The following is a 17,784-nucleotide window of genomic DNA, read 5'->3' on the forward strand; positions in this document are numbered from 1 at the left end:
GACAGTCAAAAACAAAGGGCAAGAAGGGCCATGCCAGGGTGAGGGTACAGTGTGCTTTCTGCAGAGAAGAAGGACATTGGAGAGAGAACTGCCCAAAGTTACAAAGGGCTCCAGGTGAAAAGAAAAGAGAAGAGAAGAGAGAAGAGAGGAGGGGAGGGGAGGGCAGGGGAGGGCAGGGGAGGAGAGGAGAGGAGAGGAGAGGAGAGGAGAGGAGAGGAGAGGAGAGGAGAGGAGAGGAGAGGAGAGGAGAGGAGAAGAAAAGGACTTGTTATTTCTCTCTACACTTGGCTTTTTCACAATGAGTTGTGGCTGCTGATAAAATATTAATAGTATATAGGTAGCAGAGTTTAGCCATTTAGATTTGAATTTAGGGATGCATGCATATTTATGTGTTCATCTCAGATAATATATAAATACATACATATATATGTTTATATAATATTTATGTTAAAGTATATAACTGTATATAATCTAATATTAATATGTAAATAAACTAATTTTATTTATCAACCATAAATAAATCAATGAATATAGTGATTGCTTGCAATGAAAACTGAAACCCAGAAATACAGTATACATTACATAATCTTTTTCCTAGTTAACTAGCAATAAGATTATTTACTTTTCTTTCATATAAACTGCTACTTTTAATTAAAATTCCTTTGGTATTTTGAGTGAATAATTTTTATTACCTATCAACTGTGACAAAAAGTGTAAGTTCTTCAATGTCTTTTCTGTCTCTTGCTTATATATTAGAGATTTTCTTTTGGGAAGATAAAAGATTTTCTAATGTGAATCTATTACCGAAATAAAAATACTCAAGTACAGCAAAAAGTTTTTTTTCCACAATTCTCCCTTGTGAGGCAGCTTCTCTTGCTGAACATCTGCCTGGACCAAGCTTTCCAACTTAGTGTATGGTCTGGCAAAAGAACTTCACTGGAGATTCTGAGGGATGATTTAACATCCCCACCTCCTTACTAGAGACCCCTTCAGGGGGATGCTAAGAGGTGTGGACTAATATGTCAAAGCAAAATTAACCCAATAATGTATATAAGCGAACAAATTTTCTTTTCAAATTCACCCTTGATACAGATATATTTGGTTTCTTATCCTATAACACATTGCAGTTATAGGACCCGCTATTAAGAACGTTCCAATGTGTACACTGTATTATTTTTCTTTTTTAACTTTCTTTTCCATTTTTTAATAGTGGGGGAAGAATGGTGGTATTAGCCATGTTTTACAGAGGGATCACCGCTATCTATATATAAAATATAAAATTTGTGACTCAAAATACTTTCTAGCTTAGACAGATAGTAACCAAGGACAGATAGAAATGGAAGAAATTGCTGTCTGCCCTACATCCAATATAGGTGTTAGCAGGGAAGAAGGTTTGCTTTGAAAGCTGATGTAATCCCCTAACACTTGAGTCACAACGTGAAATGAAAATAGATGTCCTGTTTTCGACAACTGTAATATAATTAACTCTTTGGCTCTGTTTTTACTTAGCCGCTGAATCAACTATTTTGCAGTCTGCTGAGGTTTGTTTGGGGCTGTTTGCAGTATGTAATTTAAAGAATTGGATGTGAGATGAAATGAGTGTATAATTGGTCCCTGAAGTTGGAGAAAGCAAGTGAGCCATATCCTTGACCCTCCACTTCTTTGTTATCTTCTTCACTTTGCTGTTTCCCTCTCCATCTTTGTTCAACGAGGCAGATCAGTAAATGGGATCAATATAGAAAGGAAAGTGAGGTATTTTCATCTCAAACTCTTTATCACACAAGTTTTTGATTGCCTCATTTTATCTTATCAGTTGCTTCTGGCAATTTTTTTTTATCTACCTCTCTTCCTCTTGTCTCTTTGTTTCTTATTTTTCTGCCCTCTCTCCCTTTTCCTTTTCCTCCCCATCTGTCCTCACTCCTCATCTCCTTTTTTCCAGGTTGTGGTATAAATTGGAGAGTTGGAGGAGGAGGAGTAGTGTTGATGAGCAGGGTGGGTGTCTGAAGGAACTGCGTGCCTCTCTAGGAAGACTGGCTGCCCAGGTGTGAGCCATCTTGGTGCTGGGAGTGAATGAAAAATGGCTGAAGGGTTTGCCCAGGGATGGGCTTCAGAGGCTTCCTCCTGTTCTCCGTAGCCTGCATGTGGTATTTTGAGAATCATGACGTTTCCACACTTTCAGTAGATGGAAAAACACTGAAAGTGCTGATGGAGCACAATGGGACCAAGGTGGAAAAGAGGCAGCCATGGATTGCTGGGACGACAGTAGACTTGAGTGTGGTTGGCACCTGGTGTCCAGAAGAAGCAGAGGTAGCAGCCACAGCTCAGCCGACACCAGGGCTGGGTCCCAATAATGAGCCCAGATCAACCTCACCCCACTGGGGACAGCCATCAAGGCCCACCATTTCCGTGAGGATCTAGAAGGGAGAAGAGGAGGAAAGACCTCCAGAGAGGGAGGAACCAGTTCTGGAGGAGTTTTGCATTTTAAATGGATGGAATATTTACCCCCAAACAGTGTTTTACTTTGAAAGACACTGAATTGCTTTAAATTGGCAACTTTAAGGGGTTTTTCTTGCCTCCTGTCACCAGTGAGAATGGGAATGTCAGACCAAGATGAAGCCAGTTGTAGGGGACAAAAGAAAGTTAGACTTTTTCACATGTGAGTTGTGTATGTGTGAATTTTTCAGTCCTGCTATTAGGGGTGTGCGTACAAAAGAAGTCAGTATGTTAAGGGAGGTCAATTCTGAACGGTGAAATTGTTGGGTGGTTATTGTTTTATTTTCCTCCTATCTCTCTCTCTCTATCATTCAACATATATGTATTAGACATTTACTACATGCCAAACATATGTCTTTGTGCTTATCTGTATTTCCTAATCTGTCTAAAATTAAACAATCACTGTTTTGCCTTTGCAAAGAGTAGGAAATAATGACATTATTTAAATTATTTATTTAAAAATAAATCTGTGCAATTCACTCATTGTGGTATTTGAATGATACATGTTCCACTATATGAGCTGTAAACCAGGCCTTGGAGTTGACTGTTCTGTTCCTGAGTATAAGCTTTTGAGGCTAGTTAAATATAAATTCCAAGGTTTTCAGGAATCATTTTATAAAGCTTATAAAGAGCTTAATTCCCATGAAAAACCTTTTCATTCACAATTTTAAACTATGTTACACACAAACCAGGCTTCTGTTTCCATCTTCAGAAGGAGAGCAAGTTTGCAGAGTGGCCTGATCCTCCAGCACTCAAATGATCATACCCAAAATGGATTAGAAATGTTCATGTCAGGCCGGGCACGGTGGCTCACGCCTGTAATCCTAGCTCTCTGGGAGGCCGAGGCGGGTGGATTGCTCGAGGTCGGGAGTTCGAAACCAGCCTGAGCAAGAGCGAGACCCCGTCTCTACTATAAATAGAAAGAAATTAATTGGCCAACTAATATATATAGAAAAAATTAGCCGGGCATGGTGGCTCATGCCTGTAGTCCCAGCTACTTGGGAGGCTGAGACAGAAGGATCGCTTGAGCCCAGGAGTTTGAGGTTGCTGTGAGCTAGGCTGACGCCATGGCACTCACTCAAGCCTAGGCAACAAAGTGAGACTCTGTCTCAAAAAAAAAAAAAAAAAAGAAATGTTCATGTCAAAGCCAAGTCTGGCTGTTGATTCTGTTTTTTAGAATAATGATTTCTCTATGTGGGACAGATTTTCTTTATCACATCAGATATGATGGAAATTCTTTGCAGATGGGTCGTGGACACCCCGGCGTGTCTCCAAGAGCAGTCTTCACAAGATATAGGTGGCACATGCTGTGAGATGTTTCCACCTGCTTTCCCACAACTAGCAGATACACTGTCCAGTAGCTTTAAGGAACCTGCAGATGATTAGTTCATGATGATTTCACTTTTAAAATTTCCCATCAAGGAGACTCCCTAAATTAGTTATCTTGTGGCTTGCCATAGCCAGCAATCAAGTCACCTCGCCAAAGGCAGGGTGGGTGGCATTAAGTCTTGTTTTGTTTTCTCAGGTTTAGTCAGAGGACTGGGCAGTCGTATCAAGTGCCATTGTCCTCAACTCTGTCCTGGCTCTTAAGTGCAGCTGGCACCCGCGTTCCACCCCTAGATTCTAAGGGGGGAAGAGTCCCTGTCTTCACACTCTTCCCAGATCTTCAGTTTGAGTTTATGTCACAAAAGAGAAATTCAAATTATTTTCTAGCTTTTAAATTAGGAGATAATCAAAGAGACTATAGAGACATAATATTTCTGTATGATTATAGAAACATAATAAAATTAAAGCACTGTGTAATTTAGATTTGTGATATGTTTTGTTGGCAAAACTTTCAATTAAATAGTAATTGAATAATGAAATGCACCATTAATTAATAAAGGCGATACCCAGAATAAATGTGCAGTATATTAAAAATACTCAACGTCAATGCAAATAATTAAATTAGTTGCTTTAAATTAGAGTATGGAGGACATAGATAAGTTCTCTGTGATAAAATAGAGATGATGCATTTTATACTACTCTGGAGAGGTTCTATTCTCTTATAAAACTTTGCTTATATTCGCTTTTTTCTTTTTGATTATAGAAAAGAGAGTCTTTGATTTTCCATTCCTGCTCTAAATAAATGTCAGACAAACTCTATGAGTTTCACCATTTTCACTGACCCCCACAATCATACTTCCTTGTTATGTCTGTGTGTTTCTTAACAATTTGGAATATCAATCAGTCACATGTTTAAGTTTTGTTTTACAAAATAATGAAGAATAAGAAATGAACATTTATTTACACAGATCTCAGTATTCCAGTAATGCCTGTATAAACACAGGTGTAGCCATAGCCAGCCTAGGAGGTGGTTTTTATGTTGATTTATGTCTTGCTTCTTTGGAGATAGTGTTTATTTCTCTAGAAGAGTTCTTTAAGATTCAGATTCTCACCACTTGATCTTACAAAGAGGAGAGGAAGGATGATGATGATGATGATGATGATGATGAAAGGTAGGAATTATATGACTTACTATGTGCCAGGCAGGATTCTAAGTGCATCATACATCTGAGCTCACCTAGTCCTCACAGCAGCCCTATGAACTAGGTGCTGTTATCTTCTTCATTTTTTTCAGATGATAAAATTGAACCATAAAGAGATAAAATAACTTGCTTAAGGTTACAGTTTGCCTATGGAAGAGGTTAAACATGCAGTCCTCTCAAAGTACCTTCTCTATAATTGGAAATTACATTGGAGACCATCATCCATATTAGAAACAAAGATACAAAAATGACAAAATCAATGGGCTTCTAAAATGCAGTCTATTTTTTAAAATACGAGATTGTTGCTCTATGTTGACATGGTCCATATTTTTTTTACTGAAATGGTGCTATTCCACGGAATATGCCTCACTTAATTTTATAGGTCTCAAAATAAATCAGTATCTGTTTTAAAAGTTGGTGTGGCTTTAATTTCATGTGGATACAGAGAGAAATAAGTGTAATTGCTATTCTGAGGACTTCAAAAGGAAGAAACCATAAGAGAAGAACACCTATAGTCAGAAAAGCATAAAGTGCAATTTGATTCATCCTGGATAAAGTGATATTTTCTGACTGATTCCTGAAATTAAAAATGATTGTATGATTCTTGGAAAGTTTGATGTTTATCAGAAATTACCATATTTTGTTTACAAGCAAATGAACTAGTGTCTAATGAGAGATTTGTATTTAAGGATGCTATTCAGTTCTTAATTACCCTTTTTCTGGTTTCAGGCAGGGGAACAGTTTGCATGAAAACCAGTGACAGAAAATATTGCATGATAAAATGTGGAGGAAATCAAAAGTAACTCTTATATTATCTTTGTAGTCCTTAAAAAATGAAAAGCATTTTTTGCTTTTCCTGTAGCATATTTTAGAAAAAATTAAATGTATTTTGTGATGAAGATGCAGAAATGCTTAGAAATTTACTCATTCCTTTATGCCTTTATTCATTCAACAAACACTTATTAGATGCCTACACTATGTCAGGCATAGTATTAGGCTTAGGGTACACAAAGATAAAGGACATTAGCCTTTCCTGAGGGAATTCAGTAAAGGAGACATGAAAATTAAAGAGATAATTACATGACAAGGTGCTAAGAACCTTGATAAAAATAAAGTGCTAAGAGAGCACAAAGATAGATACCTAATCCAGGCTCAGGGGCATGGATAACTTTCTGCAGTAGATGTCAGGAGTTGAGTCCTGAAAGATTAGTAGGAATTAGCAGGGCGAAGGGGGCATTCACTTTAGACAGAATGAGTAACATGTGCAACAGCTTAGAGGCTTGAGTGAGCAGGACTCTTTGAAGTAATTGGGCAGGACAAGAGTGCAGAGTGCTGACAAGCAGTGGCAAGAAGGGAGGCTGGAGATGTAGGCAGGGATTAGATCACCAAGGACTTTGAATATCCAGACTGCTTGGACTTTATCTGAACATGAGGACAATCCATTGAAGATCTCCCGCTTGACAGGGAGTGAGTGACATGGTCACATTGGGGCCTGGGACAGTTACTTGGGGAGTATGGAGAAAGATGCATTGGAGACTGAGAGATCCATTTGGATGCTGTTCAAATGATACAGAGGAGGACTGATCACACATAACCTGACATTAAACTGTAACACTGAAGATGTGTGTTAGTTAGGGTGGGCCAACTGCTGTGACAAACTACCCCAAACCTTCATGGCTTAATATAATAAAGTATTTGTTCTTACCCACGTACAATTTGCGTGTGCACAGAGAAGAGGTTGGGTTCTGCTCCACACTGCCATTTATGGACCCAATATTCTTCCATCCAGCAGTTCCTCTATTCCCCTAGAGCCTTAGAATCCTTGCCGGACTGTTCTGTTGTTGGTGACAGAGGAAACAGCTGTCTTTGACCTGCAGAACCACCATTTCATGCAGCTCAGCCTGTAAGTTCTGTACTAGGTAGAGAGAGACGGAAAGGTAAACTCAAGAGATGTTATAAAAGTGGAATTTAGTGACCAACTGGGTGTAGAAGCTGTAGGAAAGGGGAGAATGTATGTTTTTAGTTCAGTTGAGTCACTGGTGGACGGTAGCACCATCCATTCATGTAAGGAATGTGGTTGTTGTGATAGAGTTTGGAGGGAAGATGTTGAGTTTGTAGTGTTTTGTTGATTGTTAGATTGTTTCCAGTTGGGGGAGACTTGGACCAGAGATGAGGTTGCAGGAAAGGGCCCAGGAAAGGGAGTAGTTAAAGATACGTGGAAAGGGGTAGAGCCCAAACTACAGGTGATTGATTCCACTCATACAGGACAGGAGGGATGTGTCTTCCAGTCAAGGAAAAGCTCCACAGAACAACTGAAAGAACATCAAATCCAGAGTTAGGCTGAGCTGAGTTAGAAGCCGGAGTCTACCACATTCCTGCGATGAAACTTCGTTAAGAGTACTTAATTGCTCTATCCTCAATTTTCTCAACAGCAGAAAAGAAATAATGCCTTCTTCATAGGCTTAACTGAGACAACGTACATTAAGCAAAAAACTTACAGTGGAATTTGTTATTTCTGTAATTTAATTATAGGTTTTTTAAATTTTTATCCCAGATTATCACTAGAGTCATAAACAGGAGTCCATATCTAGTATATTTTTTTGTTGTTGTTGTTTCACCTGCTCCAAGAGGAATGGCGACTCATTTCATTGTCATTTGGAATTTCAAATATGCTTTGAGGGTTAACATCAAAATTGTTGCCAAGAGGCCAAATCTGGGCTGTAGAATTGTTTTACTTGGCTGTAACTTTTTTTTTCTCTTTCCTTTTACTCTGAAATCCTTTAGATGGGACATGCACATTTCCTTTCCAGATCTACTCCCTCTGGTCTTATGCCTGGTCCTTGCATGCATTTTCCTAACCTACTTGGCCACTGTAGACAACCTGTGATCTAGATTGATTTCTGCTGGAATAGCTCATACCACTAATAACTGGCATGTTGCTCAGTCTTTAAAGAGCATTTTCTGTCTTTATTTCACTTGATCTCTCCTCTGCATTTGCCATTGTTGATAAACTTCTGAAACTCTTTCTCCCTCTGAGCACTCTCCTGACTTCCTCTCACCTACCCTTTCCATCTGCCCTTTGCCACAGCTCTGCCTCCTTTGCCCATCATTTCAACGCTATAATTTGTCAGCGTGTTGCTTTTAAGCTGACTGTTCTGGGTGGCTCGTGCCTATGGCTCAGCATGTCCAAAATTAGATAGTCTGACTTTCCCTGCAAACCGCCTTCTACTATTGTGTTGCATATTATGATGAAAGGAGAGGAGTCACTGGAAATCCAAGCCACTCAATTCCCCAAAGTGAAAGCACTCTCACAACAAAGAGTGATAAATATTTAACAACTGGCACAGGATAGGCACTAAATCAGACGGGTCGCTGCCTTGTACACCTCACCATTGCTTCCCAGCTGAGGATCATCTCTTCTCCACCCAAAATTTAAAGCCAGTTCCTTCCTTTCTTACATCCCCCATTGGTAAGACCCTCATCATTTCACCATGATGCTAGTGAGTCTCCATTTTTCCTTCTAGATAAAACCTCAACCTTGAATGGCAGTCGGTCCTTCTTTTACTCTCTCCTGTGCACCAAGCTGGCTTCATCTCTAGCTAGTCCAAAGGCTCTAAGCTTTACCATATTAAATTGTTTTCATTTACACCACCCTCTCCCACATCCATGACTGTGCCGCGCCACTCTCTCAGCCAAGAATGCTCTTCTCCTTCAACTCCGTTCATACAGCTGCCTTTAACTTGTTCTTCAGAAATCATTTCTGATATTTGCACATCTGAAAGCCCTGTCCTAAATTTTGTCTCTCTTAGCAACATTCGCATTCTAGCTTTGAAACTCCCATCCTGCAAATATTTTTAAAGTTTGCATTCTTAGGGTATATTTTTAATATGTCTTATCTATCAATTCAACAGCTTGGTATGGAATGTTCTTTGCAATCTGGTAAGATATTTTCCTGTGGAGGAGACCCACCTGTAGAATGAGAAGATACAGAGGAGGAAAGTATTGTAAATCAATGTAAAGTTAACACTCATTGACAGAAGGAAAGGAAGCAACAGCTGGGTAAACAAACGGCTGCTCAAAGAGACAGAAAAATGACAGTGAGCAGCCATGAATGTGGCAAATAGTCCCAAAATATTAAAAAAGCAAGTAAATAACGTGAGGAAATGAGTTAGCCCATTAGAAAATTGCTGAAGCATTTGAACAGGAAGTAAATAATAAGGAAAGTGTTCAAATTAAAATTATTATACAGAAAAAATTAGGACAAATATTCTGTGTAAACGAAGTAGACTTTTAAAATGCAATACGCTTGGGAGAAAAATTAACTTGAACATTTATGCGACTTATTTTTTATAAATGTGTTTTATACTGCAGACAACCTTATAATAATGTTAAACATTTAAAAGGAATAAAAGTATGCCATAATCCTAATTTATTGTTGTGCTAAAAAGAGTAGACAGAAACTCACAATTGTTTCTTTGTATTTATGTGATTACTGAGGAGCCTGACCTTTCAAAAAAATATTTAATAACACAAGTAGGCCGGGCTCGATGGCTCATGCCTTAATCCTAGCACTCTAGGAGGCTGAGGTGGGCGGATCCTTTGAGCTCAGGAGTTTGAGACCAGCCTGAGCAAGAGTGAGACCCCCATCTCTACTAAAAATAGAAAGAAATTAATTGGCCAACTAAAAATACATAGAAAAAATTAGCTGGGCATGGTGGCACGTGCCTACAGTCCCAGCTACTCGGGAGGCTGAGGCAGAAGGATTGCTTGAGCCCAGGAGTTTGAGGTTGCTGTGAGCTAGGCTGATGACATGGCACTCTAGCCCGGGCAAAAGAGTGAGACTCTATCTCAAAAAATAAAAATAAAATAACACAAGTAACACATAAATGTATTCACCCTTAAAAAATCAAAAGCATTACAGAGGAGGCTAAAGTCCCTTTGACCCTGTAATACCATGAAATATATATTTAGTCTTAGACCTGTTTCCTGATATACAGCTATTAAAATCCTTAGAATCTTCCCAAGGTGATGTCTTTTTATATACTAATGAGTTGACTAATGAGTTGATGGTTGACAGCCCCTACATAGCATCAGAATTGGAGGGGATAACCGGAAAGACCAAGTCAGGGTTAGGGGATTGGGACTTTGAGCCCCAACTCCAACCTCCAAGGAGGGGAGAGGGGTTGAAGGTTGAGTTGATCACTTATGGCCAGTGGCTTAATCAATCATACCTATGTATTGAAGCTTCCATAAAAACCCAAAAGGAGCTTCCAGATAGCCGACAAAGATGTTGTAAAGAATATGCAAAGAAATACAACATATATGAAAATGAGCTGGTCAGGAAAGACCTCTTTGAGGAGCTTTCATCTGAGCCCAGACCTAAGAGAAGTGATGGATGGTGCTTTGCAAATATCATGGCATCGGCTGAGTAATGGAAGTGCAGGGTCAGGAGGTGTGCATACTTGAAATGCCAATCCCATTCCAAACCGTCTGGAATAATTCATACACCCATTCAAAGCATAAAAGTACCCCGTTCCCACACTCTAACACTTGATACTGTCGAGTTCCTTAATTTTTACTATTCAGTTGTGTAGAACACTGTTATTGCACTGTAGGTTTGTTATAACTTAAATGCTAGTGAGATTGTACATGTTTTAATAAGTATATTGGCCCTTGCCATTGCTTATCTCAGACTTGGCAGTTCTACATTATTGTCCATTTTTCTATTGTGTTATTTGTATGTTTGTTATTTTTTATTGTTTGTACTCTGGATACTAATCTGTTGTTATGTTGTGCTACTGATATATCTGTTATTGATTTTTATTGTTTGAATTCTGGATACTAATTCTTCGTTATATATGTTGTAAACATACAATCTGCTGCTTGTATCTTTAATAATATAACTCCTGTAGAAATCTTTGATTTTTAAAGCAAGTCATGTTTAACAGTCTTTTCCTTTATGGATTTTGCTTCTAGTGCTTTATTTTGCAATGCCTTTTATATTCTAAATGTTTCAAAGATATTTTCTTCTAATTTTATGATACATTGTTCTTCAATATGGAACTTAATTTTCTGAACAGTGTGAGGTAGGATTTTATCTTAGTTTTTACTATTGGCTAGCCAGTAGTCACAGTACAAATTATGGAATAGTTGATTTTTTACAAATTGGTTTGAAATGCCACTTTTATCATATAGGGAATCCTCAAATATACATAGGTCCATTTCAAGACTAATTCTAATGTTCTCTCTTAGATGGTTTGTTTTCGCACTAGTTTCATAGTGTTTTTATTGCTATAGTTTTATAATCAGCTTTGATATTGATACGTTCTCTCTTTGTTACTCCTTTGTCCAAAATTGTCTTGAGTATACATACTAATTTATACCTTCCATATGAAGTTTTGAATCATCTTATCAAATTTTACTTTAAAATAATATTGGGATTTTTGTTGAGATTGCAACGGACCTACAAATTTATTTGGGGAGACATCTTTCTATATTCATTATTGTCTCCATAAAAATGGTGTATATTTATTTTTAGGTTTATTTCAAGGTATTTGGGGGCTTTGTTGCTATTCCAAATGAAATATTTGTTTAATTATATTTTTCTAATATATTATTGCTGCTATGTAGGGAAGCAAAAAAGCTGATCTTGCCTAAGTCTCTTTTGGTTGCAATAAATAATTTTTCAGTTGGTTCTCTTATATATTGTAGATAGTTAATTATATCATCTGCAGATATTGATAGATTTCTCCTTATAAACATACTTGAAATATGTTTTTTTTTAAATTTCGAGGTACAATGTGTGTGTATCTTTATATTGCTAACTTATAATTTTGTTAAATTTTTGATCAGAGGGTGTGAATTATTTAATGTGTTGGCTTTTCTTTTGTGACATAATGTGTGGTCAGAAATTTTCTATTGTATGTTTTTAAAAATGTGCATCTTTTTATTGAAGACTCACTATGATTGCATATTTGTGAATTTCTATCTGTAGTATTTTTGGCTGTCTCTATATTTTTAAAACTACTTTGTTAAGTACATAAAATTTATTGGCTATTATGTTTTCTTCCTGGTCTTATGCATTTGATCAATATACATTGTCGTATCTTTTTATGATTTTAAAAGTTAAATTTCTCTTTTTACCAAAATAATGCCCGTACATAGTTTAGAAAAATCCAACAGTATGACAAAGCTCAAAATGAAAGTCTGCAATCGCCTGTTCAGACCTCCCCACTCCCCCAGGTCATGTTCCAAGATATTAATTCCTCTCAACTTCTTCAGCTGATTTTTTTTTTCTTATTACCTTTGAAAGCAGCATGCTTAATGACAATTTTTAAACTTTCGACTTGTCTATCGATTGCTTGTGGAAAAATAAAGATTCCTTCTCTTCACGTGCTCTTCACAGGACCCCTCCCCCAGGCACACTTAGGTTTTCCTGACCCCCCTGATCCAGATCTATGATAATGAAATCACTCGTCAACAATACCTTAGCGTCTGTCTACACAGGCATAGTTCACATCTGAGACAAGATGTCTATTCCAGGTATTTTATATCCTGCCCAACTTTTAGTTTTCCCCCTGAGCTAATAAAACCTTTCCATGCAGCAGTCACTAATCCATCTCCAGACTCCCTCCAGCGCTATAACTCTTCTTCTATTACTGCCAAATGCATTCGTCTATCAGGGGCACTTTTTGTTGTTGTTGAGACATCCATCCTGGAGCTGTCTTCCTCTCTCGCAAGAATCTGATTGATGGCTTTCTAGGCCTACTGCGTAGCTATTTTTCTGGAGCTTTCCTTTATCGGAATCCATCAGTTGTTGTATTTTTAAATTACCAACAGCACTTTCTTATTGCTTAAATATTCTTTTTCTTTTTATGGCATCCTAGCCTGGATATGATAGCTATTAATATTTCTAAACAAACTAATTATAGATTTTTAAGAGTTTTCTTCTGCCTCTTGAATATCTCGGTTTTCTATGAGGTCCCTTGGTTCTTTTATTCTCTGACTCTCATGCTAGAGGCTGTCCTTCAGTTTTTTCTGATTGTGGCTGTCCTTGGTTGGGGACTAGAAGCTCTGTGCAGAGACTGCACCTGCCAACAAGTGGGCTTCACTCTGGGTTGAGAAGGTAGCGACGTTGCTTTCTTTTTTATTATTATTATTTTGTTTTATTGTTTTATTTTTTTTAATTTCAGCATATTATGGGGGTACAAATGTTAAGGTTACATTCATTGCCCTTGTCTTTTCTCCCCTCTTGAGTCAGAGCTTCAAGCGTGTCAATCCCCCAAACGGTGTGCATCGCATTCACTATGTATGTAAATACCCATTCCCCCTCTGCCCTCCCACCTGCCCGACACCAGATAAATGTTCTTTTGGGGCAGCTCTCAAATTCCATGATCTCTAGGGCTTCTCTTGCAGGCCAGTCAGTGTTACTGTTCCACTTGGGAACTGTGAGCCTGACTGCCAGTATTGTATGAGTTGAGAAGAATTCCCAGCCACTATTCCTACCTGGAGACTGACACCATTACCCACATACAATGATAATTGACCAGCGCAAGATTTTAGGGCTCAGCCCACCTGGGTATCTTTGCTACCCTGTAATCTGAACAATAACCTGATGATTCAAAGACATTGATCTTTCCCAGTATCTCCTGCTACCTTTTGGAGAAATATTCAGCAAGTTTAGTTCACGCTCTGGTTTCCTTTGGTAAGCTTTCTGTTTTTCAGAGGTATCCCAGATTTGGGATCCACTGAGGGTGTGGTTTGTTTTCCTTTTTCGGAATAGATATGGATTTTTAAGAATATCTTTTTTCGTATTTCTAGAGATTTCACATAGGAGGAGGTGAGAACTGGACTTTCACCCTTTTCTTATTCTATTCAATTTACATCTTAACTAGCAACCTGGAACTGAATGCCTTAGCATTTTTAATTGAAATTTCCTTTTAGATTGTTTTTGTCCATTGTGAAATCCATATATTTAGAACTCTGTAGTTTCATCAATATTAATCTTCCGTTTATCATATTTTCTATAAATATTTTTCAGAGTAATTCCCTTTTTATTTTACATATCTTATTTTCATGGTAATGAAATTTACATCTTGTCATAATCAGTTTTGTCAATATTTTCTTTTGTTAAAAGATATTTTACAAATGTGTGATAAGTTCACAGTTGTTTTTAGTTTTTTTGTAATGTAGATTTCAAATATTTCTTACTTATCTTGAAATTATTTTGTAATTTTTTGTAATATATGAATCTATTTCTCTCATGTTTCCAAATTGTTAGCTAGCTATTTCAATATATTTTATTAAATAATTTTTAAAATTTTATTGGTTTTACCGCCATTATTGCCTACTCAATTCATTTGTAAAATCTGCTATATTTCTGTGCTTTCTACTCTGTTATGGTTTTTCTTTATGCCCATATTCATTATATATTAATCATTTCTTTTTAATAATTCATAGGCTGATGTGATTTAATTTCTTTTTAATTCATAAGCTTATTGGGCTTCATTTTTTCTTTTTCAATTATTACTTAATTGTTTTCTGTTCATACAGTACACAACTATTCAGAGCTAGATTATAAAAATTAAAGGATGCATAAGACTCGTCCCTTGTCTTCAAAGAGTATGTAGTCTTGAAGGGTATGAACAATTCGTATTGGGGGATTCAAAGAAGAATATTTTTAAAGCTTAGTTGGAAAGAAGGAATAGCTTAATAAAGAAAAGCTTAAGTGAGGTCTTGAATTAGAGGCAGAACTTCACAGGGCAATGAATGAATGAGTGAAAATAAATCCATACATGTGAAAACTATGTGGAAAGTTGCACATACAGGCATGGCTAGAGCATAGGGTGAGGGGATGGGGAGTAGCTGAGTTTCTGAGTTTGAGGCTGGAGAGATGAGCTGGAGCACCACTCTTTTATAATTCTAGTTGAACTTTGCAATAATTTAGTAAAATTCCATGTTCGCCCCATTAAACTCTTGATCAGGATAACATTAACTATCTTAAGTATACCAGTTATTGATTTGAGTTGAGTTCTTAATATCATTTGTTGAAGAATGGGGTAGGTAAAAATAATAAAATATGATCTGTAGGTTGGTTCTTTAACAGTGCCAGTAAAATTAAGCCTATAGTAAATTCAAGATGTGTGCCCCTTTTCAGTTAAAACTCAAGGAGGGAAAACTACCTCTTTTAAGAATAATCAGGGAGCTTTAAGTCAGGGAACACAAAATCACTTGTCCTGATTTTATTGAAGCTGTCTGTGATTCTCCACTAGCATGTAGTCCCCTACAGATATAGGGATCAATTCCATCAGCCAGCAGAGCCCTGTGGAGTGGGAGCCATTCTGCACAGCAACAGGAGGGATGGAAGAAAGAAAGGAAGCCAGTAGGAATATACTAACTGCTCAAGAATGTGGATGATAAAATGGGAGAACTAGAGTGCAGCTCTGAGAACAGTATGGGCATATTAAGAATTTTCTTTTGTTAAATTCTAACCTGACTGTGCAATCATTTTGCATTGTATATGTATATCAAAGCATCATGCTGTACACCTTAAATATACGCAATTTTTATTTGTCAAATATACCTCAGTAAAGCTAGGGGGGAAAGTTCTAACCATGTTAGAAGACAGAAGGGTTTAATTCAGTAGAGATGAAGAGGCAGAATGTTTTAAAGAGGGGAGACACACTTAGAATATGAATTCTTTAGAAAGTGTAAAACAGCGTGTCTCAAGATACAAAGGGGAAGAGGTAACACTTGTGTCTTAGAAAGGCAACAAGAATCAAATTAGAAGATATAAAGAAAAAGGTGTGGAAGGATAGATGCAGAGAGACAGACAGCATACATTGGTGCGTTGATCTTCTGAATAAAGTATATCTCTTAGACACCAGTATCAGAATCATCCAAGAGTGCTAGATAAAACTCCAGCCTCCTGGATCACTCTTACCAGAATGCAGGAAGCTATGATATTAGTGACTCTCCCCATTATTCTAACCAAAGCTCAAATGGAATAGGAAGTTATCTGCATGGTTTGTCTACATGACTGGGAAAGTATCAGTGTTTTAGGAAGAGGGCAGAAGATATGGGTGGGCAATGGAGGGAAGAAAAGAATTGCTGAGCGGAGCTCATTTTGATGTTGGGAAGCAGGAATTGGTATTGGAGAGGCTGGCCCAGCTCCAACCTATGGTTGCAATATGATTCTACAACTTCTTCTAGGGTAAAGTCATTCTGCCTAAAAACCCTATTATCACTTCTCTATTTGTCAGGGCCCAGGGAAAATTGCTAAAGCAGGCTGCTGGCTCAAGGACATGAAGAAAACTTCAAAGATTTCCCTTCCTTCTGGGCTTGAGAAACACACCTCTCTGGGCATGCAGAGTAAATAACACTGCTTACTACATGCAGTCCTGTGAATTTGTGTATTCAGAATTTTAATTTCAAATATGTATGATGAAGCTGCTGACATACCAGGCCAGACATCAGTCTGCTAGTTATAGTTTGGTTCCATTCTTTGATGATGCTGCTGTTCCTACACACGACCAGAGACAGGCAGCTCCTCTTGTGTGAGAGAAGTCAAAAGTTGCAAGGCCCTAGTCTAGTTCACTGTCCTTTTATTTTTTTGTTTACTTGAGTCTATCACCATTCTCTATATCGATCCCCAGGCTCCCAAGCCTCTTTCTTCCCAGATCATCTTCTATAGGACTAGAGTACCTTTCTACTGACAGCTGTCAAAAGTGTTGTAAGTAGTCACTAAGGTTCCCCACCAGGACAGAGTGACATCCAAATCACAAATAAGAGACACATAAAAGGTTTTTCGCAGCATGCCTTTATCTTCAACCACTGCCCCCACCATTCCCATCTCCCACATTCCAGGGACACGAATCCTCTTCATTGTTTCAGTGCACTATATACTCTTGCCTGTGACCAAAGTGGCCCTTTGAGCTTAGCTGCTGTTCTTTCTGTTGTTTGCCTAAAGAAGTGTATCTAAATGTTATCCCCTTTCTGTAGCTTTCCCAGACCCCCACTCCCTCTTTCAAGGCAGAATTATCTTTTTCATCTGCATTCCATAATGCTTTATGCAAATATCAATATTGCGTGTAGAGCATTATATTGTACTCATTTGTGTTTTTGTTTCTAAAACTGGACTTGAATTTCTTAAGACCAGAAATTGGGTCTTTATATGTTTGTTAGCCATTAGTCTATCTTCTTTTGAAAAGTTGCTGTTCATGTCCTTTTCCCACTGTTTGATAGGGTTGCAATTGCAAATATGTGGAAACAACCCAGGTGCCCATCAATCCACAAGTGGATTAATAAAATGTGGTATATGTATAGCATGGAGTTCTACTTAGCCACAAAAAACAATGGTGATCTAGCACCTCTTATATAATCCTGGATAGAGCTGGAACCCATTCTACTAAGTGAAATATCCCAAGAATGGAAAAACAAGCCCCACGTGTACTCACCAGCAAATTGGTATTAACTGATCAGCACTTAAGTGCATATATAGTAATAACATTCATTGGGTGTCTGACAGATGGGAGGGGGAGGAGGAGATGGGGATATGCACACACATAATGGGTGCAGTGCTCACTGTCTGGAGGGTGGACACACCTGAAGCTCTGGCTCTGGTGGTGCAAGGGCAATATACATAACGTAAACATTCGTACACCCGTAATATGCTGAAAAAAAATTTAAAAAAAATACTAGTTTAATAAAAATAATTGGGTCATTAATTTTTTAGCTGCCCAATGTCTGACACCTAGGATATATA

At 37.8% G+C, this 17,784-nt stretch overlaps 1 protein-coding gene across 1 annotated transcript in view; it reads left to right on the forward strand.

The window, feature by feature from the left end:
- Positions 1–17,784, forward strand: part of ST8SIA1 (ST8 alpha-N-acetyl-neuraminide alpha-2,8-sialyltransferase 1) — a 165,372-nt gene that overhangs the window by 138,816 nt on the left and 8,772 nt on the right. The window lies entirely within an intron of this gene.

This window comes from Microcebus murinus, chromosome 10 (assembly GCF_040939455.1).
Source record: "Microcebus murinus isolate Inina chromosome 10, M.murinus_Inina_mat1.0, whole genome shotgun sequence".
Classification (NCBI taxonomy): domain Eukaryota; kingdom Metazoa; phylum Chordata; class Mammalia; order Primates; family Cheirogaleidae; genus Microcebus; species Microcebus murinus.